Raw genomic sequence first — 17575 nt, 5'->3', positions numbered from 1 at the left:
GGGGGTGGGCACGGCAGGCAGCGGCGCCGTCGCCCGGTGCGGGGCCCGCGCCCCCCGAGCAGGTGGGCTCCGGGCCGGCGGGAGTGAGGGCGGGGGCGGGAGGGCGCCGGGGCCGGGCGGGCGCCGTTTATGTAACTTTGTCAAATGCTGTGAGTTTGCAGAAAAACGTCCCTGCCGGGGTCCGCGGCCCCTCGCGTGTCGTCGCCGCTGCGAGCGCCTGGGGGGTCGCGGGAGGGCGGGGGGCTGCCCGGGACCCCCTCGGCTCAGCCCGCAGGGCCCCCTCAGGCCGAGACGGGGCCCGGTCCAGCTCGGGGGTGGGATCCGCGTTTCCCCGCGTTGCGAAAACACACCACGGAATCATAAGCAAATTATCTCGTATTTACATTGAGCGTTGAATTATTTGACACTGTTATAGCAGGAGACCGTGCGTATCAGTTGGAAAGGCCGGGGGTGGAACCCAGTGTACTCATTTAATGCACATCAAAAATTTGTAATAACTTGAGGCAGCTGATATGAGTGTTTTCTTTATTGCATGTTGTAAATTGACCTGCTGTGACACAATTTTCAAATAAAGCGTTGCAGAAATTAAACTTAAGTTATTTTAAAACTAATGACTTTCTTAACTAAATCCTAATTGCATGACTGTAGAGACCTACCTAATTGCTTGCTGAGAGCAGTTCTGCTTGCTCTCCGTGAGGGAGGAAAGGGCCTATGTAGTCACTTTGCCGCCCGGGTTTTCTCTATTCAGGCCTTTCTGTTTATTCCCACAAATCACCGAAGCAGTTAAGGCCTGGGAGTAAACCTGTAAACAGCCCTGGCCCAGCGCCAGCCCAGCAGGACTGGGAGAATACTGGCAGGTTTGCACCTTGACCTGGTTTCACTTTTTCTTTTGTAATATGATCGTGGTTGCCTGGAGTTTTAATTGCTTCTGATAATTCTGTGCATTATTTTCGGGACTGTCCAAAGAAGGCTGGTGTGGTGGTTTCAGGACCCAGCCAGGAAAGGTGGTGGTGGTGGCTGGGGAGAGGGAGGGTGGAAGGGAGGGAGATCGAGTTAAGAAAACTCAGCTGCTTGTACACAAATATACACTACAGCAGTTACAAAGCAACAAAAGTTATTGCAGAATTTTGCAGTAACTATGGCAACACAATTACTGTATTATAATTGGAAATGCAGAATGCCACCCAGTTAGAAGTTTCATCAGAACGGAGTTTTGGATATCAAAAATATGTGAAATTTAATTTTTTTTCAGGTAGCTCCTGTGAATTCTGAAATCTGTGTTCAATTACCTATTTTTAAGACTGATCGAGCCTTCCCAGATATTCTACTCTCTGGGATCTGTGGCATCTTTCCCCAGAAGAACTCACATTTGTGTGGGAGGGAAGTATTTTCATGCCTTAAAAACACACACCCCAACACATTGTAAGACTTCTATAGCTTTCTGGGTTCTGGGCTTTTATTTTAGAGATCAAATCCCATCCTAAAGAGAGCAGTAATCAATTAGAAAAGAAGCCGGCTGTCCTCAGCAGGCAGATGCAACGCTGCCCTCTTTAGGGTTCTTTCTCCTGCAAGGGGAGCTGGCAGCAGGCATGCCCCCTGGGGAGCCCTGGGCTAAGGGGCGGGGCAGAGGGAAGATGACTGGACTGCACATAGGCCTGGAAGGCCTAGGGACGAAGGACAGATGTGGCCTCGGAGCCCTGAACCAGAGAGAATGTTCTGTGTTCAGCAGCTTCCTAGCCATGCAAAATAAAAATCCCCAAGTGCCATGTTCTCAGAGGCCTTGGGGGCTGTTGCTGGAGCAAGGTGGACAGAACAACCTGGCACACTGGCCACGTGCGGCTCAGGCAGCCCATCTGGACTCTGTGGCCAGAGACCTGGTTGAGAAGGATGCCCTATGTGCCCTATGGATGTTTACCAGGAGGCTCTAGTGCTGGAAGTTTCCACACATTGTGGGGTTGCTGCATTTAATTTCGTTATAACTCTTTCCTTTTAACTACTGCATATTTATGCCCAGTAATCGACTTCCATTCTCCAGCTTCATTGTGAGGTTTCAATGCAGCATGAATGGCTTTGAATTCCAATCCTTTGATGTTGGGGGTGGCACCAAAGGAAAGGCGACTTTATGCTGTCTTAATTGCCGGAGCAGAAGAAACATTTCATCACTCCTGTAGAATTCGTCCATACCATTCTCTATTGAAAACGGCTGGGCTTTCATAGCTCAGAAGCTGCCATGAGTAATATATTAATACCTGATGTAGGGCGCGAAGGAGCCGCAGAGGCCGAGAGAACTGCCGCTGCTGAGAGGCAGCGGGGCGACAGGCTGTGGCCGGACTTTCCCTCCGAGGCTCAGAATTGATGACTGTGGCCGGGGATGGGGGACATGAAGGGCCAAGGGGCCCAGTCTCCACCTAAACTTGTGGCTGTGGAACCGGGACTGAGCCCCTGCCCCGTTGTTTGCAGCCCCCAGTGTGTCCTGGGATAAGGAGTTGGAAAGGATGGATTTGGAGGGAGTGTTAGTTTTGATCTCAGATGGTCAGCACGTGCCCTGCCGTGTGGTGGGTTCTGGGTTTTGGCCTTGACATTAGAGGTGGATACCACACCTTCTGGTTCATGTCAGATGATGGGTGCCATGTCGAAAGTGATGCTACCTTTGAACAGACCTTAACTCATTCATAAGCGTTTCTGTGGGAACAAGTGTCACTGAGGTGATTAAGTTCTCTTTATACGGTCAGTTTTCTTCTCTTGGGCTTCTGTGAGTGGGAAGAGTGGGACCTGTTTCGGGGTGGCATGAGGGCTGTGGTGCCCGCAGCCTTAAATGGCCATGTCCCCTTGCTGCGGCCTCGCTGACACCCCTCCTCCTCACTTCCTAGAAGGAAGGTCGGGGTTCTATATAGATTGCCTGCACCGTGACTCCCAGTATCACTGTGGGGATGAGGATGTCTCCCAGAGCAAGGAGATGATGCCACGAGCAGCTGTCACTTGCTCCCATAGCTGACGCCAGATGGGCACCTGCTTGGGGCTCGTGCTGTTTCACGCACTCACCGTGTAGGTGTCAGCACAGCCCTGCAGGTGGGCTCTACCTCTGGAGGAACTGAGGGTAGAATGAAATGGACCATCTGCCTCCCCCTGCGTCTCCAGTCCCAAGGGCCAGTTCCTCTCCGTACCTCTGCTTCTGGGCCGGTGGTGACCTTGAAGCTGAAGTTCAGCTTGTCGAGGTGCTTGGGCCAACACAGCCTCTTAGAGAAGAGGACAGTTTGGAATACCTTTCTAGTTCAGTGTCGTTAGACTTTCTAGTGCTGTGTCGACTGTCCTTGGAGCTGTTACAGGCGTGTTTCACAGGGTCTGGGAAGTACTTCTGGCTTTCTCATGCTGTCTTATGTCACGTGTGATGCTGCAGAACTGGAAGACATCGTGTTCTTCTCCTGCAAAGTCCCCAGGACGCCTGGAGGCAGGTGGGGGTGATAGAAGGGAGCCGGTGCTCCAAGTCCACTTCAGCCAGAACAGCTTTTAGTGTTTGCTGTTCAGTCTGTTGATTACCTTGGAAGATGTTATTGGAAGAAAGCATTTGAGGACCAAGTTAATCTACTCTTACAATACCAACCCAGAAACCTTAAAGAAAATCTTGACAGATTTAATAGGATAAGAGTTTTTAAAAAATCTCTTTGGCAGAAGACCCATAAGCCGGGTTAAGAGACAACAAGAGAAAAAATATGTAACACGTTATGCTTGTGTGAGCTTAATAGTCAATATATAAAGAGCTTGACAGACCAATAAGGAGAGCATGAGATCACCATTCCAGGTGAGCGGAGCATATGAATACTGAGTCATCGCGGCTAGCGAGGAAACGTTAGCGTTACTAATCAATTTGGTGTAAAGGAGATTCCCTTTATGCCTACCGTATTGGCGAGTTTGATGATACTTGTTGCTGGTGATGATGATAATTCCGGTTTTGTAAGGTTTTTGCAGAGTTTAAGTCAATGTATGGAAATGTATGGCCTTGAATAGGGCCTGGCATGGAGTAAGCATGACATAAATGCTGGCTCTTATTTATTATCATTTGCTCTCTGGAGGGACCGATATGTATTATTATATAAAATATAATAGGGTTGGGCAAGGTGGCTTATGCCTGTAATCCCAGCACTTTGGGAGGCCAAGGTGAGAGGATCACTTGAGCCCAGGAGTTCAAGACCAGCCTGAGCAACATGGTGAGACCCCATCTCTACAAAAAATAAAAAAGCAGGCACCTGTGGCGTGTGCCTGCAGTCCCCATTACTTGGGAGGCTGAGGCAGGAGAATCAGGTGAGCCTGGAAAGTCAAGGTTGTAGTGAGGTGTGATTGTGCCACTGCACTTCAGCCTGAGTGACATAGCGAGACCTGTGCTGTCCCCCCAAATGTATATATATGATGTATAAATATAAAATAGTAATTACTGAATTGCTCTCTAGAAAAGTCTTAGGTGTCAAAATCTTAAATACCATTCCCCTTGTCCCCCTAGTTCTACGTTTCGAAATCCATTCTAAGGAAAGAATATAAATGTGTGGATATCCAGATGTGTGTGGAGGTCGGGGCTGCATTATTTATAAAAGCAGTACTTGTTAAACCCGCTGGCATTTCTGCACTGTGGCATCCTCCATATGTAGACAGGCAGAAGTGTGCAGTTTAAGAGGGAAAGGCGGGGTCTGGAGCAGTCCCCAGGCCACTCCTTCTGGTTTTAAGTCCTTGAGTCTCTAAGGTAACCATCAGAGGTGAGGAAACGGGGTTCACTTTTCTTTTATGCATGGTAGTATTGTAGAGATGTTTTTGGTAAGCGTGTATTACTTTTTTACAGTAGTAGTTTGAAAAAATGTAGATATCTCCATTGGAAAGAAAAGTACTCTAAGTCCTTGGCAAGTTGATAAATAAGCTTTGCAATAGAAGAATTTAGGGGCATTTGTTTTTCTGACTCACATGTAAGCTCTTCAAGGTGGGGACTGACCCTCCGGGTCTGGGCGGACTCTGGTACAGCCCGTCCTGCAAACAGTCTCCTGGGTTTCCACCAGCAGCAGGTTTGTACTCCTCATTCCCTTGCTTGAAACCCTGGCATGACTTTCCCATATTCTTAGGATCCTAAGGTCTCGGGGCCCTGGAAGGCCTTCCTGATCCTGACCTCTGTTTTACCAGCGTCATCTGATAGCACTTGCTCTGTTTGTGGAGTTTCAGCTGCCACCTGCTTTGCTTCCTAGCTCTTTCTAAGTCCCCTTTACCCCAGGGCCTTTGCACACACTGTTCCCCTTCCTTGGAACGGCCTCCCTTTTCTTCAGCCCCTCAATTCATGCTCATCCTCTCATCCTTTAGTCCCCTGTTAAACTTAGCCTAACAGCTTCTTTTCTCCTTTCTAACAGCATCCCGTTGTGCAATTTCAAGAGTACATTGTGACCTTAGTTGTTTAATGCCGCCTCTTCTTCTAGCTGGGGCTCTGTAGGGTTGAGGGGCCCTGAGGGCCTCATCCCTGCTCTGTACCCTGTGCTTGGCAGTTTAGGTGCTTGAAGAATGAAAGAAAACGAATGAGTGAATGAATGAATGAATGAATGAATAAGTAGCCAAGTGAATGGCACAGTGTGGGCCTTGGGTGGGAGAGCTGGGGTGAGGCCCCACCTCTGGCCTGGCCCCTCTGCGGGGTTCTTGCCAGTGCTCTGGAATTGCTTGTTTCCTGACACCCCCTGCCCCCATCTGGGGACTTCTTGGTCCTGATTTTGGAGATTATATGCTCCTAAGGAGATGTCATAAGTGCAAGTGGAGGGGACTCTGTGATGCAGAAAGGAATGGGAGGGAGAAGGGCCTTCGACACAGCTGTCAAGTGGCAAATGCGACTGTTGTGCCAAGGCCAAGGCAGGTGTGTGCGGCTTGTTCTCCAGCCACTTCGCCCAGGGCCCCAGCGCGCGAGGAGGCGGGTGGTGCTTTTATGAAGGAGTTTTTCTCTGCTTGTTTTAAATTAGAATTAATGACATTATTTAATCACTTGTTATTTAGCATCATAATTTTAATGTGATACCTTAATATGTTTGCGTACATAAACATTTTGGAGTCTGCTCTGTTTAAAAACGTGAGTGTTGGGCTTTGTTAGTTTACTGTTGTTTATGAAGTACTCCGTCTGTGTGAGCCAAGTGCTTTTGCTGGATTGATGTTTAAGCTTGAAACAATAAATCAGTTCTTACGACCTGAAAGTCTGAACCAGCGTTCCAAGCGGGAGTGTTGTTCAGGCAGTGATGGGATTGCATTTTCCCTTGGGAACGGCCCGTCATCTGGTTTATGTGTTGCTATTTGCTGGAGCGGTTCTTTTTTAAACTGAGGAAGAGAAGTTTTTGTGGTATCTCTACTGGCCTCCCTGGTGGTGGGGTTGGGGGTGGAGGGGTGGTGGTGCCTGGGGGCCATGTTCCCTAAGTATTTCTAATTGATTAGTTACTATTTTGCAAATTCTCATTCTACACCCCAGCCCAAATACTAGGTTTTACATGAGATGAGACTCAGTTGAACACATTCTCTGTGCCAGATGCAGTGGCCGGCCCCATGACCCCAGGCTTGGTCAGGAAAACTGGCCTCTGCCCACAAGAGGCTTTGGTGTTGGTAGGGACAGAAGAGAAGAAGGAGCTAAACAGGCAGGTGCACACAGGTCACCATCCTGAGCACCAGGGCTGTGGCTGGAGAGCTTGCTTGGTGGGGAGAGCTGTGGTGCAGGAGCCAGGCCCAGATGAGGAGGAGGGAGAGGAGGGTGGGTGGGTGGGAATGGGGTGTGGTCCTTTTTAGCCGGAGCCAGGGTTTTGGGGCCACAGTAGGGTGAAAAGAGCATTGTGGCCCCTGAGGTCTCTGAGGCCAGAGTGCGTGAGCCAGCAATGAGCAGGGCCAACTGGCAGGCTGCCTGGGTGGGGCAGAGGTGTGGTCTCCTCTGCCAAAGGACTTCCTTGCTTTTTCATGTATGTGTAGTCTTCTTGCATTTAATGGAGGGTTTGCTTCTGTTCTTTCTGTTTTGTGCATTGGTGCCTGGCTCCAGCTGGTTGATGGACCTGATCTCTCTTGTTCTAACTTGGTCAAGGCAGGCCCGTTCAGATGCATCCCCAGGAGGCCTCCAGGTGGCCCATGGCGTGGCTAGGCCTTCCCTGGGGCACCTGCTTGTTGGTGGTGCTATTGTGGGGGCCTCTGCATGAAAAGCAAGGGCAGCTCTCAAAACAGGGGCATCATAATTTTAATATGATCATAATTTTAATACGATACCTTATTATGTTTGCATACATAAACATTTTGGAGTCTGCCGGGGGTCCCAGCCCAGTGGCTCTGAGACGGGGGCCGCATCCAGAAGGAAGGGCGTTCCTTCCTTCCTTCCAGCGGTGCTGGTGAGAGCTTCCTCTGTGCCTAGGTCCAGGATTCTGTAGAGTAGCTGTCAGGACTGAAGCCTGCCGGGAGGGGACCTGCTGGAGGACCCGAGCTGGCACCCCACCACTGGTTTACACACCAGAATTCCGACTATGAGGCTGAGCCTAGCCTGGCCCATCTGCAGGGACCTTGCTGGCTGGCACTGTGCCATTTAAGTCGAGTGGCAGAAAGTGGGGCCCCGGCAGGTGAGCAGAGCATGGCCAGGGGACCCTGAGCCCCAGTCTTCCTTGTGGCCTGGGGCTCATCCCAGCTGACCGTTGAGGACTTGTCCACCCCCAGGACTCATGTCCGAGCCCCGTAAGCTCGGGGGCTAGAGTGTGCTAAGGATGCTGACCCCCACTCCGCCTCTGGGGGCTGTGGACAAGGAGGGGAAGATGGCCTGTGGGTGCACACAAATGGGGCGTGTCTTCATTAGTGATGCTAACTGTGCGTCTTTGCTCACAGGATGTGGATGGCCCCCGACCCTTTGGACCTTTAAAGGGAGCCGTAAAGAAAACCACTGGGAGGTTCTGGCATGTTAAACCCCCTCCGCTCTGAAATCGACATCAGATTTTGCCCTGAAGAGCTCCTCAGAGGTGGTCACAGTCCTCATTCTTTGGAGAACACTTGTTTGCCAGCTCAAGGGCTCTGTGTTGGAATCTGCCCCTTGGCTCTCCAGGTCAGAAGGACCATCAAAGGATATGTCACTGGGGTGCCTCTGTCCTTCCTTTTGCCTCCTTTCGAGTGCCTGCCCTGAAGCAGCTTGCTTTCCTTTGCGCCTGAGTGTGCAGCCCAGCCCAGCGTAGCTCGGTCGCCGGCTGGGGCCGCAGCTGACCTGCAGAGCCCTTTCGCGCATGCCCGCTGCCATGGAGGGTAGCAGCCGGCTGGGCCGTCCCACCCCTGCCCGCCATGGTGGCCCCGGGCAGGATGGGGCCTGGTGTGGGAGCATCCAGCTCACCTCCCAAGCTGGTGGGGACGTTGACCTTTTGGGCTTTGGAGTTTACAATCAACCATGTGCGATGCTTCTCTCGGCCCCTCCCTGAAAAAGGGCGTCTTTCCGTGTCAGCGTGCCGGCTTCAGCACACGCGGGCTGTGTTCTGGCAAAGTTCTGTTTTCAGAAGTCTTCTGGTTAAGCGGAGGCCAGAGCTGAGGAATGTGGGGGCTGCAGAGGGCCTCCTCTCTTGTTTCACGTGTTCTTCTCCCGGTTCCTTGGTGCTCTCGTGGGTGTGGGGTGAGGGTCTGATTGGTGGATGTGCTCACTTCTGCTCGCCACACTGCCGATGTGCCTGCAGTGGACAAGAGTGATTGGCAGTGATGTTCTGTGTTCCATGGCTCTGGGGTGTTGAGTAGGCATGGACTGAGGTCCCTGCTTCACTGTCATGACCCCGTCACCTCAGTGAGTCCTTTGTCGTCTGCTGAGTGAGTGTCTCTCCCGCCGAGGCTCAGCTTACCTCTTCCTTCTCCCCCAGTGGCTCTGAGGACACGCAGCCCTCTCTGCTGGTACGTCTTGGGAGGAATGAGGAGTAGGGTATGTCCCCTGCCAGGGGCCTGCTGCCAACCGGGCCTTGGATGCACCCGTAGTACCTTCTGAGGCCTCTGCGCCCGCTCAGGGCATCTCTTCAGCATGCTGGAGGTCATGGTGTGGACGTCTCCCCGAAGGAACTTACTACCGTTTGAGAACAAGCTCTTATCTGCCTTTGTCCTTGCAGGGACTGTGTCGTAGTTTACAGGGATTAGACTCTTGAAAGCTCAGAAGCACCATGATGCTTTCCACGGACACGGTCAGCCCCTAGGGCATGCTGCGCTTGTCAGGGATCTGAAGGGCCAGGGTCCTACCCAGTATGTGGGGCCCGGCTTGTGATGGTGGCTGAGCTGCTGTGGCATGTCCAGATTGTGCCTTGGCCACAGTGTGATTCGTATCGAGACCAGTGGTGCCAAGCCAGTCTGATGGACACTCTATGCCACGGCTTTGCTGTCCATCGTGCTTCCCAGGGTGCTGGGAGAGGGAGCTGCCCTGAGACTGTGGCTGTGTGTAAATCCAGTCTGCCCCGCTTTCCCTCCCCTTGATTCTTTCTGTCCCATCTTCACTGCTTCTGATTTACATGAGCAGCGAACCTGAAGGACAGTGTGCATTTTGCCCGCTGCTTTCGTCAGAAGGCTACTGGGTATGGCTGCAGTGTCTCAAGGGAGGCTGCATGGCTGGGTGCTCGGGTCCAGGCTCTGGGCTCCAGGCATGTGGCAGCTCCTGGTAGCAAAGTGAGGGGTGGTGCCGCTGTGGAGGGCAGTGAAGAACGGAGAGATGGGAGAGGTCAGGGCTGGGGCTGTGGCCGTGTGATGCCATTGTGGGCACGGCTCCTCCCCAGGTGGAGGGTGGGAAAGGCACTCTAAGGGGATTTTGGGGGGTGGCTTCCAATATGTATATATATATTTTTGAGACAGAGTCTTGCTTTGTTGCCCAGGCTAGAGTGTACTGGTACAATCACCACTCATTACAGTACAATTTCCACTCACTGCAACCTCGATCTCCCAACTTAAGCAATTCTCTCGTCTCAGCCCCCTGATTAGCTGGGACCAAAGACGCATGCCACCATGACCGGCTAATTTTTTGTATATTTTGTAGAGATGAGGTTTCGCCATGTTGCCCATGGCTGGTCTCAAACTCCTGGGCTCAAACAGTCTGCCCACCTCGGCCTACCAAAGTGCTGGGATTACAGGCATGAGGCACTGCCAGGCTGGCTTCCAGTATTGAGTAGGGAGGTATTTCTGGTAGCTCCCCATCAGGTAGGATCTCTCTATGGAAGGTACAGGTGCTGTGGCCTTAGAGAATTGATTGGCTTGTTTTCCCAGAAAGTGCTGGAGAAGAAAGTATTCAGGCACGGTTTGATCCACCTCCTCCACAGTGTCATCTGGGGCTGCTTTGCCCTACCTTGGGAGAGTCAGCTTCATGGGATACGTGGGCCCTGCCTGCTGCTCCCAGGGTTATACACTGGCTGGTTCACGCCCATCAGGAAGGACAGCATCTTTGTGTTAGCAAGTCTTGGATTCACTCTCCTTTGGTCTGGCTCCAGTCACGTATTGAACTCTAAACCAGTCACTGTGACCAGGGTGCAGAGTGCACCGACGGACTCAGCCTGGGTGCTGGATGTGCCCCTTCCGGAAGCTGGCTGGGGTATGGAATTCACTCATGTCAGGAAGGAAAGGGGAAGCGGACAGATGCTGAGGAGGGAAGCCGCCAGTAGCGTCCTCAGTGAATTTAGCTCCTCGTGCCTCATGAATTCCAGCAGCAGTTCCCGAACAGCCTTGGTGTGGGCTCAGCGTGCATGGGCACCACACTGAATGTTCTGCAGACCTTGCCTCAGAATCCCGTAGCAGGCCTCTAGGAGGGAAGGGTGGGCCCCATCCTGTGTCCAGAGTTGGTTCCTTCCAGTGGGTTCTTGGTCTCGCTGACTTCAAGAATGAAGATGTGGACCTTCATGGTGAGTGTTACAGCTCTTGAAGATGGTGTGTCCGAAGTTTGTTCGTTCAAATGTGTCCGGAGTTTCTTCTTTCCAGTGGGTTCATGGTCTTGCTGACTTCAAGAATGAAGCCACGGACCTTCGTGACAAGTGTTAGGGCTCTTAAAGCTGGTGCGGACCCAAAGAGTGGGCAGCAGCAGGATTTATTGTGAAGCGTGAAAGAACAAATCTTCCACAGCATGGAAGGGGACCAGAGTGGGTTGCTGCTGTGATGGCCAGCTTTTATTCCGTTGTTTGTCCCCGCCCACGTCCTGCTGATTGGTCCATTTTACAGAGTGCTGATTGGTGCATTTACAATCCTTTAGCTAGACACAGAGCACTGATTGGTGCATTTTTACAGAGTGCTGATTGGTGCATTTACAATCCTTTAGCTAGCCACAGAGCGCTGATTGGTGTGTTTACAATCCTCTAGCTAGACAGAAAAGTTCTCCAAGTCCCCACCTGACCCAGAAGTCCAGCTGGCTTCACCTCTCAATCCCAGAGGCGGATGGGGGCTCCCAGGGCCTGTGGGAGAAGGCCTTGGCAGGGTTCTCTGGCAGTGGAGACTGACACACAGTGGCCTCCCTGTGTCTCTGCTGCTTCCTGGGAAAACCTGGGGTCCTAGAAGTAATGGTAGCTCAGCAGGGAGATTCCTCCGCGCACTCCCTCCACTGATGACTGACTGGATGCAGAGAAGCCTGGGGCCCTTAGAGTGGGGAGTGGGGGTGGGGAAGGGAGGAGGCTGTGTGGCAGAGTCCCTGCAGCTGCAGCCCAGTGACCCCGAGGGGCAGGGCGGGGGCTCCAACCCACAGGATGGTGGAGGACAGATCAGGGTCACGGCTACCAAAGTGGGGACCAGAGGGTGGTCCCTCCGGCTGCCTGGTCCAGCTGCCCTCTGGGGCCAGGCACCCAGGTCATCCAGAGGACCAAGGCTCTGTTGATCATCTGAGGATGCTCTGGAGAGGGGTTGAGCCATGCTGGCTCATCTGCCCCGTGCAGGGGCGGGCAGGTACCTGAGAAGGCAGATACAAACGTGGCCTGGGCCCAGATAGTTCTGGAAGCCCCACTGACTGCATCTGCCTCCCTGTGGGTGAGGGATATGTTAGAAGGAATGTGCTTTGGGATCAGGCAGATGAGCTTCAAAGTCCAAGCTCGTGGCCCTCCAGCGAGCGGAGAGCCACAGTGGTCAGTTTGCAGCCTGCCTCATCCAGGTCCACCCTTCTGCAAAGCGGACGTCAGGGTTTCCTCCTTGGGGGATTGTTGTGAGGATAAGCAACACAGGAGGTCAACGGCCCAGCCTTTCCCCAGCCACAGCTAGGTGGCATGAGGTGAATGAACTCGCGGCCTCCCTCAGCTTCAAGGAGGACCTGCCCGGCCGCCTCCTGCCATGTTTCTGCAGTGGGCGTCTTCTGCGTGCTGGGCCCAGTGTTACGACGTGTGATCCATTCGTCCCTGCACGCCTGTGGCGAGGGTGCCCTTCCTCCTGTCTGATGCTTGTGGCCGCTGCGGCCCCAAGCGAGAGCGGTGGGGTGGGTGTGTGGATCTGACCTGGCCACTGCTCCTGAGCCCACGCCTTCCGCTCTCCTTAGTGCCCACTGCAATGTGCCGTGGAGCCATCTGCCCCAGGCGGGAGGCGCGGCTCCTCCAGGGCTGCACTCTTGTTGGAAAGTAGAGTGAGGAGGGGCTCGGCTTTGTAGGCTTTTTAGGGCCCAGGTGCATCCCGGTGGAGCAGCGTTCCGGCTGCTCTGGTGCCATTGACCCAACCACGCTAAGCCTTGGTTTTCTTCTCCACACAGTCAGAATCGCAGCATCCCTGCCCTGGCTGAGTTGTTTTGGGTATAAGGCGTATTGTCCCTGTCAGCTGGGGCACGAGGCTGGCACAGATGCTGCCTGAACACAGGCTGGAACTATCTCCGCTCACAGAGTGCTGTGCCTCGTCCTGTCTCCAGGCAGGAGGGAGAGGCCGGTAACATCCAACCCGCACACCTCTACAGAGGAGGCTTCTTCCGGGCGAAGGTGGGGCGTTTTTGTAAAGTAAGGGGTGGGAGGCTCTCCTGGGCATTGCGTTGGTGGCGGCCGGCCCTGTGGTCCTGGCCGGGCATGCAGCGGCGGGACTGAGGCTGGAAGTGGCCTCCTGTCCTGGGCGCACAGGGGGATCTTCTGGCCACTCTCCAGCCCCTGCTGCGGTAATACTGGTGCTTGTGGGCCCGCGGCTGCTTCAGTGCGTGACCCCATCCAGGCCGCTTGTGGGCAGTGCCCTCTTCTCTCTGTCTTCAGCTCCCACTGAAGTTCTAGGACTACAGCCCTGGTGAGTGTTCTTCCTCCTTAACACACATACATGCATGTTTGTGCACGTGCCGCACACAGCAAGCATTCCCACCCACACACTCGTGTACCCTGGACACGCACATGCAGATACACGCATGGACAGACGTGCACACGTGGTCATACACTGGAGTCGTGTGCAATCTGGCTCCTCTGGTGTGAATCCTGGTGAACCGAGAACAGCCACTCACCTCTGATCGCCGCCACCTAATGAGGAAGGGTGGAGTTTCTATAAAATGGGTACATCTGATGGTGGCGAGGGTGGCAAAATCCTCCCTCATGCGCGGCTCTCACCTCGCTTCTCTTCTCTCCAGGGAGACTCCTGTGTTTTAACTGTTAGAGTTGGGCTCTCTCTGGACAAGGGCCAGCCTTGTTCCAAGCGGAAGTTCTCGGTGTTGTCTCCACAGAGGGTCTGGGGGATCAGAAGCCAGGATGCATGCGGCCATCCTTCCCGGGCCCTGGGACGTGGCTGTTGCTCCTCTAGGTGGTGACTGCGTTGTTTATGAAAGTCAAGCTGTTACACCTAAAGCCGGTGCTCATGGGATTTCCGTACGGTGTTAGTAGTCTTCATTTCCCAGCGTTACGTTGTTAAATTCCAGGCCCAGACGTGGTCTGGCGGCTTGTCTAGAACACACAGTGGTGCTCCAAGCATGGATCTGCATGGCCACCTCACCTGCCAACGTCTGTGGGCTCCAGCCTGTGGGCCCGCAGGAGCCATCTGGGCTCCAGAGGCCTCACACCCTCCCTGGCCGGCCACCCCAGGTTGCCCCCAGGACCTGCACCCTCAGCTGACGCTCCTCTTGGGAAGGTAGTTTTGAACCTGTGTCATGTCGATCCTCCCGTGGCCGGGACACACTGTCATCTGCCTCTGGTGTGACCCGTCTCTCTTTGGTCTTCCCTTGTCCCTCTAGTGCCACTCATTTTCATACAGAACCTGAGGATGGCTCTGATTCCCTGTCTGAGCATTTGAGTCTCAGTGTCTGTGACCTTGACTCCCATTGTGTGGCTGCCCCAGCCCCAGCAGTGCAGTCAGGGCTGGGACCTGATTGTCGCTCTGAACCTCCGAGACACAGGACCCCGCCTCTCTCCCCTGTGCTCTGTCAGTCTTCCTCCTCTGACCCCGTCCTGGCATCCTGCGGCTCACCATTGTCTAGAGTAAAACGCAGGCCCCTCTGCTGTGCCTGCAGGGTCTTGCAGGGTTTGACCCAGCCACCTCGACCCAGATTCCTTCTCCGCATCTTTGGGTCTGGCCACATTGCTTAGACCTTGTTTAGGGCACACCTGAGCTTTCCTGTCCCTGGGCCTGTGTTTACCTTGTCTCCAGGGCTTGTCTGGGGCTCCCAGGGCAGAGCTCTAGGAGGCCTCCTTTTGATTCTGTAGCAGCAAGAAGGGTCATCATAGACTCTGGGCTTCTGCGGCACTCACTGTGGTTTCCCTGGCCTCCTGCCCCTTTGTGAGTTCTAGTGAGTAATGGATGAGGCTGCAGTCAGGCTCCCTGTGTCCTGTTGTGTCGCATGGTCCTTCTGGGGCTCCTAGGCTGGCGTCTGTAGAATCAGGGACAGGCGTGCGCGTGTTCCTCATCACAGGCTGGCTTTGCCCGCTGGTGGGCTGTGCTGTGTACCTGGAGCTGCGAGGGCTTCTGGCACAGGCAGGCGGAGGCGGGAGGCTGAGACTTCAGAGGGAACCGGGGACCCTGTGGCCACTCATTTCCATGCTCTAGCTCTGCATTCCGGCTCTGGCCACCAACAGGGAGCCGGGTGGAGGCAGAGCTTCCCTGCTGCTGAGCTGGGCAGAGTTGTGGGCCAGGAGCCTCATTTTCTTCCATCCTCAGAGGTGGCCCGGAGGCCCCCGGAACCTCCTGCCACTGCCAGCCAGTGCTTCCTCCTGCTGAGGGCAGCCAGCCCGCTGTGTACCCGCTGGTACTGAGCTCCAAGAGTGCCGCCTCTGGCTAAGGGAAGCTGAGGGCGAGGCTTCTTCTTGAGGCTTGGGGGAGACCATTTACCTGAGGTGCTGGGGAGAGGGCCTCCACTCAAAGCAGTCAGGGCTGTGGGCCTCCCATTGTGCCAGTCCTGTGGAGGCAGCCGGGAAGCAAGGTGCCCTGCTCGGGAGAGAGAGTCAAGATGGAAGGGAAGGGATGGGAAGGGCTCTTCCGTGAAGCCTTGTCCCTGTCCCTGTGCACAGAATGTCCACAGTTCTGTTCTCCTGCATCCTGGCTCGCTGGAGCCCTTGGGTGTGCGCCTCCCCGTCAGTTTCTGGACCTGGGGGGCGCAGAGAGGAGCCCTAAGCCTCTCCTCAGGGCCTGTGTGTGTCACACCTTCTTGGTGCTTGGTTGAGGGCGGATGCATTTGGAAGTTTTGTTTAAGCTGTTGTATTGTTAAAATGTCATCTTTGTATGTGTTTGAATACAAATCGGCATTTTAGGGGTCAGAAGCAGGGGAGAGAGCCATGGGGTATGTGGTGCTGGGGCCGTGTCCACTGAAACAAACCAGACTCATCGATACCGCCTAGGACCCGTTCCTTCGGATGCAGGGCAAGTTGCCTCTCTCTTTATTCCGTTTCCTTTGCCTTTTTCTGAGGTAAAGCCTTGCTCTGTTGCCCAGGCTGGAGTGCAGTGGGACAGTCATGGCTCACTGCCTTCTTGACCTCCTGGGCCCTATCCTTCTGCCCACCTCAGCCTCCTAAGTAGCTAGGACTACAGGCGTGCACCAGCACATCTGGCTTTTTTTTTTTTTTTTTTTTTTTTGTAGAGACAGGGGTCTCGCTATGTTGTCCAAGCTGGTCTTGAGCTCCTGGCTTCAAGGGATCAGGCCACCCAAAATGCTGGGATTACAGGTGGGAGCCACCATGCCTAGCCTCAGTTTTCTTTTTCATTAAACATTTCCGTATGATAGAGAGAGGCGTTAAAATATGTCATTTTGAATGTGGCTTTAGGGAGTTCATGGATCTTTTTCAGCCCACGCAGGTATCCCAGGTTACAAACACCTGATACAGAGGACCCGGGATATGGGCAGCCCCTAATATTAGCCTGGGCATCTTTCCCATCGCCGTGGTGTGCAGCCAGATCCCCCTGGGTTTTCTGCCTTTGCAGAGCACAGTGGAGGGTTGCCCACAAGCTGCTTCCCTGTCTGTGTCCGGGCTGTTGCTGGCTTCCCATTAGAGACGAGAGTGGACTGCACCGTTATGTTAGTGGGCCTCTCGCACGGTGCCCAGGTGCCAGCAATGGCAGCTCTTCCAGCCGTCTTGCCCTCCGGTGGCTCTCACGTCTGTTCTCGTCTGGCCTTGTTGGCAGAGCTGAGGCTGTCTGGGATGCTCTATGGGACTGTGTGGATGAGCTTCTTCCTGCTTGCGTCCTGTTTCCACTTTGTATCATTTTTCTCACTTTCCAGTCTCTGTTGTCCATTCCTGCCCTGGCCGTTGTTGAGGGAGGGGCGGTCAGCTGGCCTGAGGCACTGCTCTACCCCTCACCCCATGCCTTCAAGTGAGAGCTGCCAAGGTAGTGTCCTTGCCACACTCCCTCCTACCGGGAGCAGAGAGGGAATACATGGTAATGGATTGATCGGACACTCTTTGAGCGTATTGGGTTTGGAAAACTAACTCTTCCTTGTTGCTTCATTGTGGCCCAGACTGCACTTGCTGTGGGGTTCTCTGTGGCGCTCAGAGGAGCCAGGTGAGGAGGCACCTGTTCTGGCTGTGTGCTTAAGAAGCTGACCTCTGCCACCCCTGCCCCTGCCTGCCCACGTGTCATCAGATCTGTTTCCAAACCCTGCTCCATCTCCTGAGAGGTAGCTTTATCCTTCTTTCAGATTCTGAACTCACAGACGCTGACGTTTGTCCAACCTCCAAGCAAGGGTCTGCTCAGTGGTTGTGCACTTTACGGGAAAACGCAGGGCTCAGAGCAGTGCCAAGGCTTCCTGCTTGTGAGGGGCATCATGGTGGAGGATTCCCCCGCGGGCTGGAGCCAGAGTCGGGGTGGCCACAGGAAACAAGCGCATCTTCCTGGACAATGGGAGCCTTGGGTGAACGCGGCGAGATCCGTGAACTGGACTGTGAGACCACAATGGAGAACGCTGAGTATTAAGCCAACCATGCCTGTAACGTGGATAGTTACACAGTGAAATGAACACTTCACTTGAGTTTTTAGAAAGTGTAAACTGTTGCTCACGCCTGTAATCCCAGTACTTTGGGAGGCCGAGGCGGGTGGATCCCGTGAGGTCAGGAGTTCACGACCAGCTTGGTCAACATGGTGAAACCCCATCTCTACTAAAAAGAAATACGAAAAAGTTAGCCAGTCGTGGTGGCTCATGCCTGTAATCCCAGCTACTCAGGAGGCTGAGGCAGGAGAATTGCTTGAACCTGGAAGGCGGAGGTTG

General features: G+C 53.9%; 1 protein-coding gene across 4 annotated transcripts in view; it reads left to right on the top strand.

Annotated features, from left to right (window-relative positions):
• Positions 1–17575, top strand: part of HDAC4 (histone deacetylase 4) — a 343637-nt gene that overhangs the window by 1208 nt on the left and 324854 nt on the right. Inside the window, exon 1 of one of the 4 annotated variants that reach the window (XM_023228694.2) lies at positions 1–62. The exons of 2 other annotated variants lie outside the window; for them this stretch is intronic. The gene's annotated coding sequence lies outside the window, so the exon portion shown is untranslated. The remainder of the gene's footprint in view (positions 63–17575) is intronic. One more of the 4 variants, XM_023228692.2, reaches the window with a different exon arrangement.

The sequence above is a fragment of the Piliocolobus tephrosceles genome, chromosome 11 (genome assembly GCF_002776525.5).
Source record: "Piliocolobus tephrosceles isolate RC106 chromosome 11, ASM277652v3, whole genome shotgun sequence".
In the NCBI taxonomy this organism is placed as follows: domain Eukaryota; kingdom Metazoa; phylum Chordata; class Mammalia; order Primates; family Cercopithecidae; genus Piliocolobus; species Piliocolobus tephrosceles.
The sequence above is the reverse complement of the archived record's forward strand: the minus strand, read 5'-3'. Positions and strand labels throughout refer to the sequence as shown.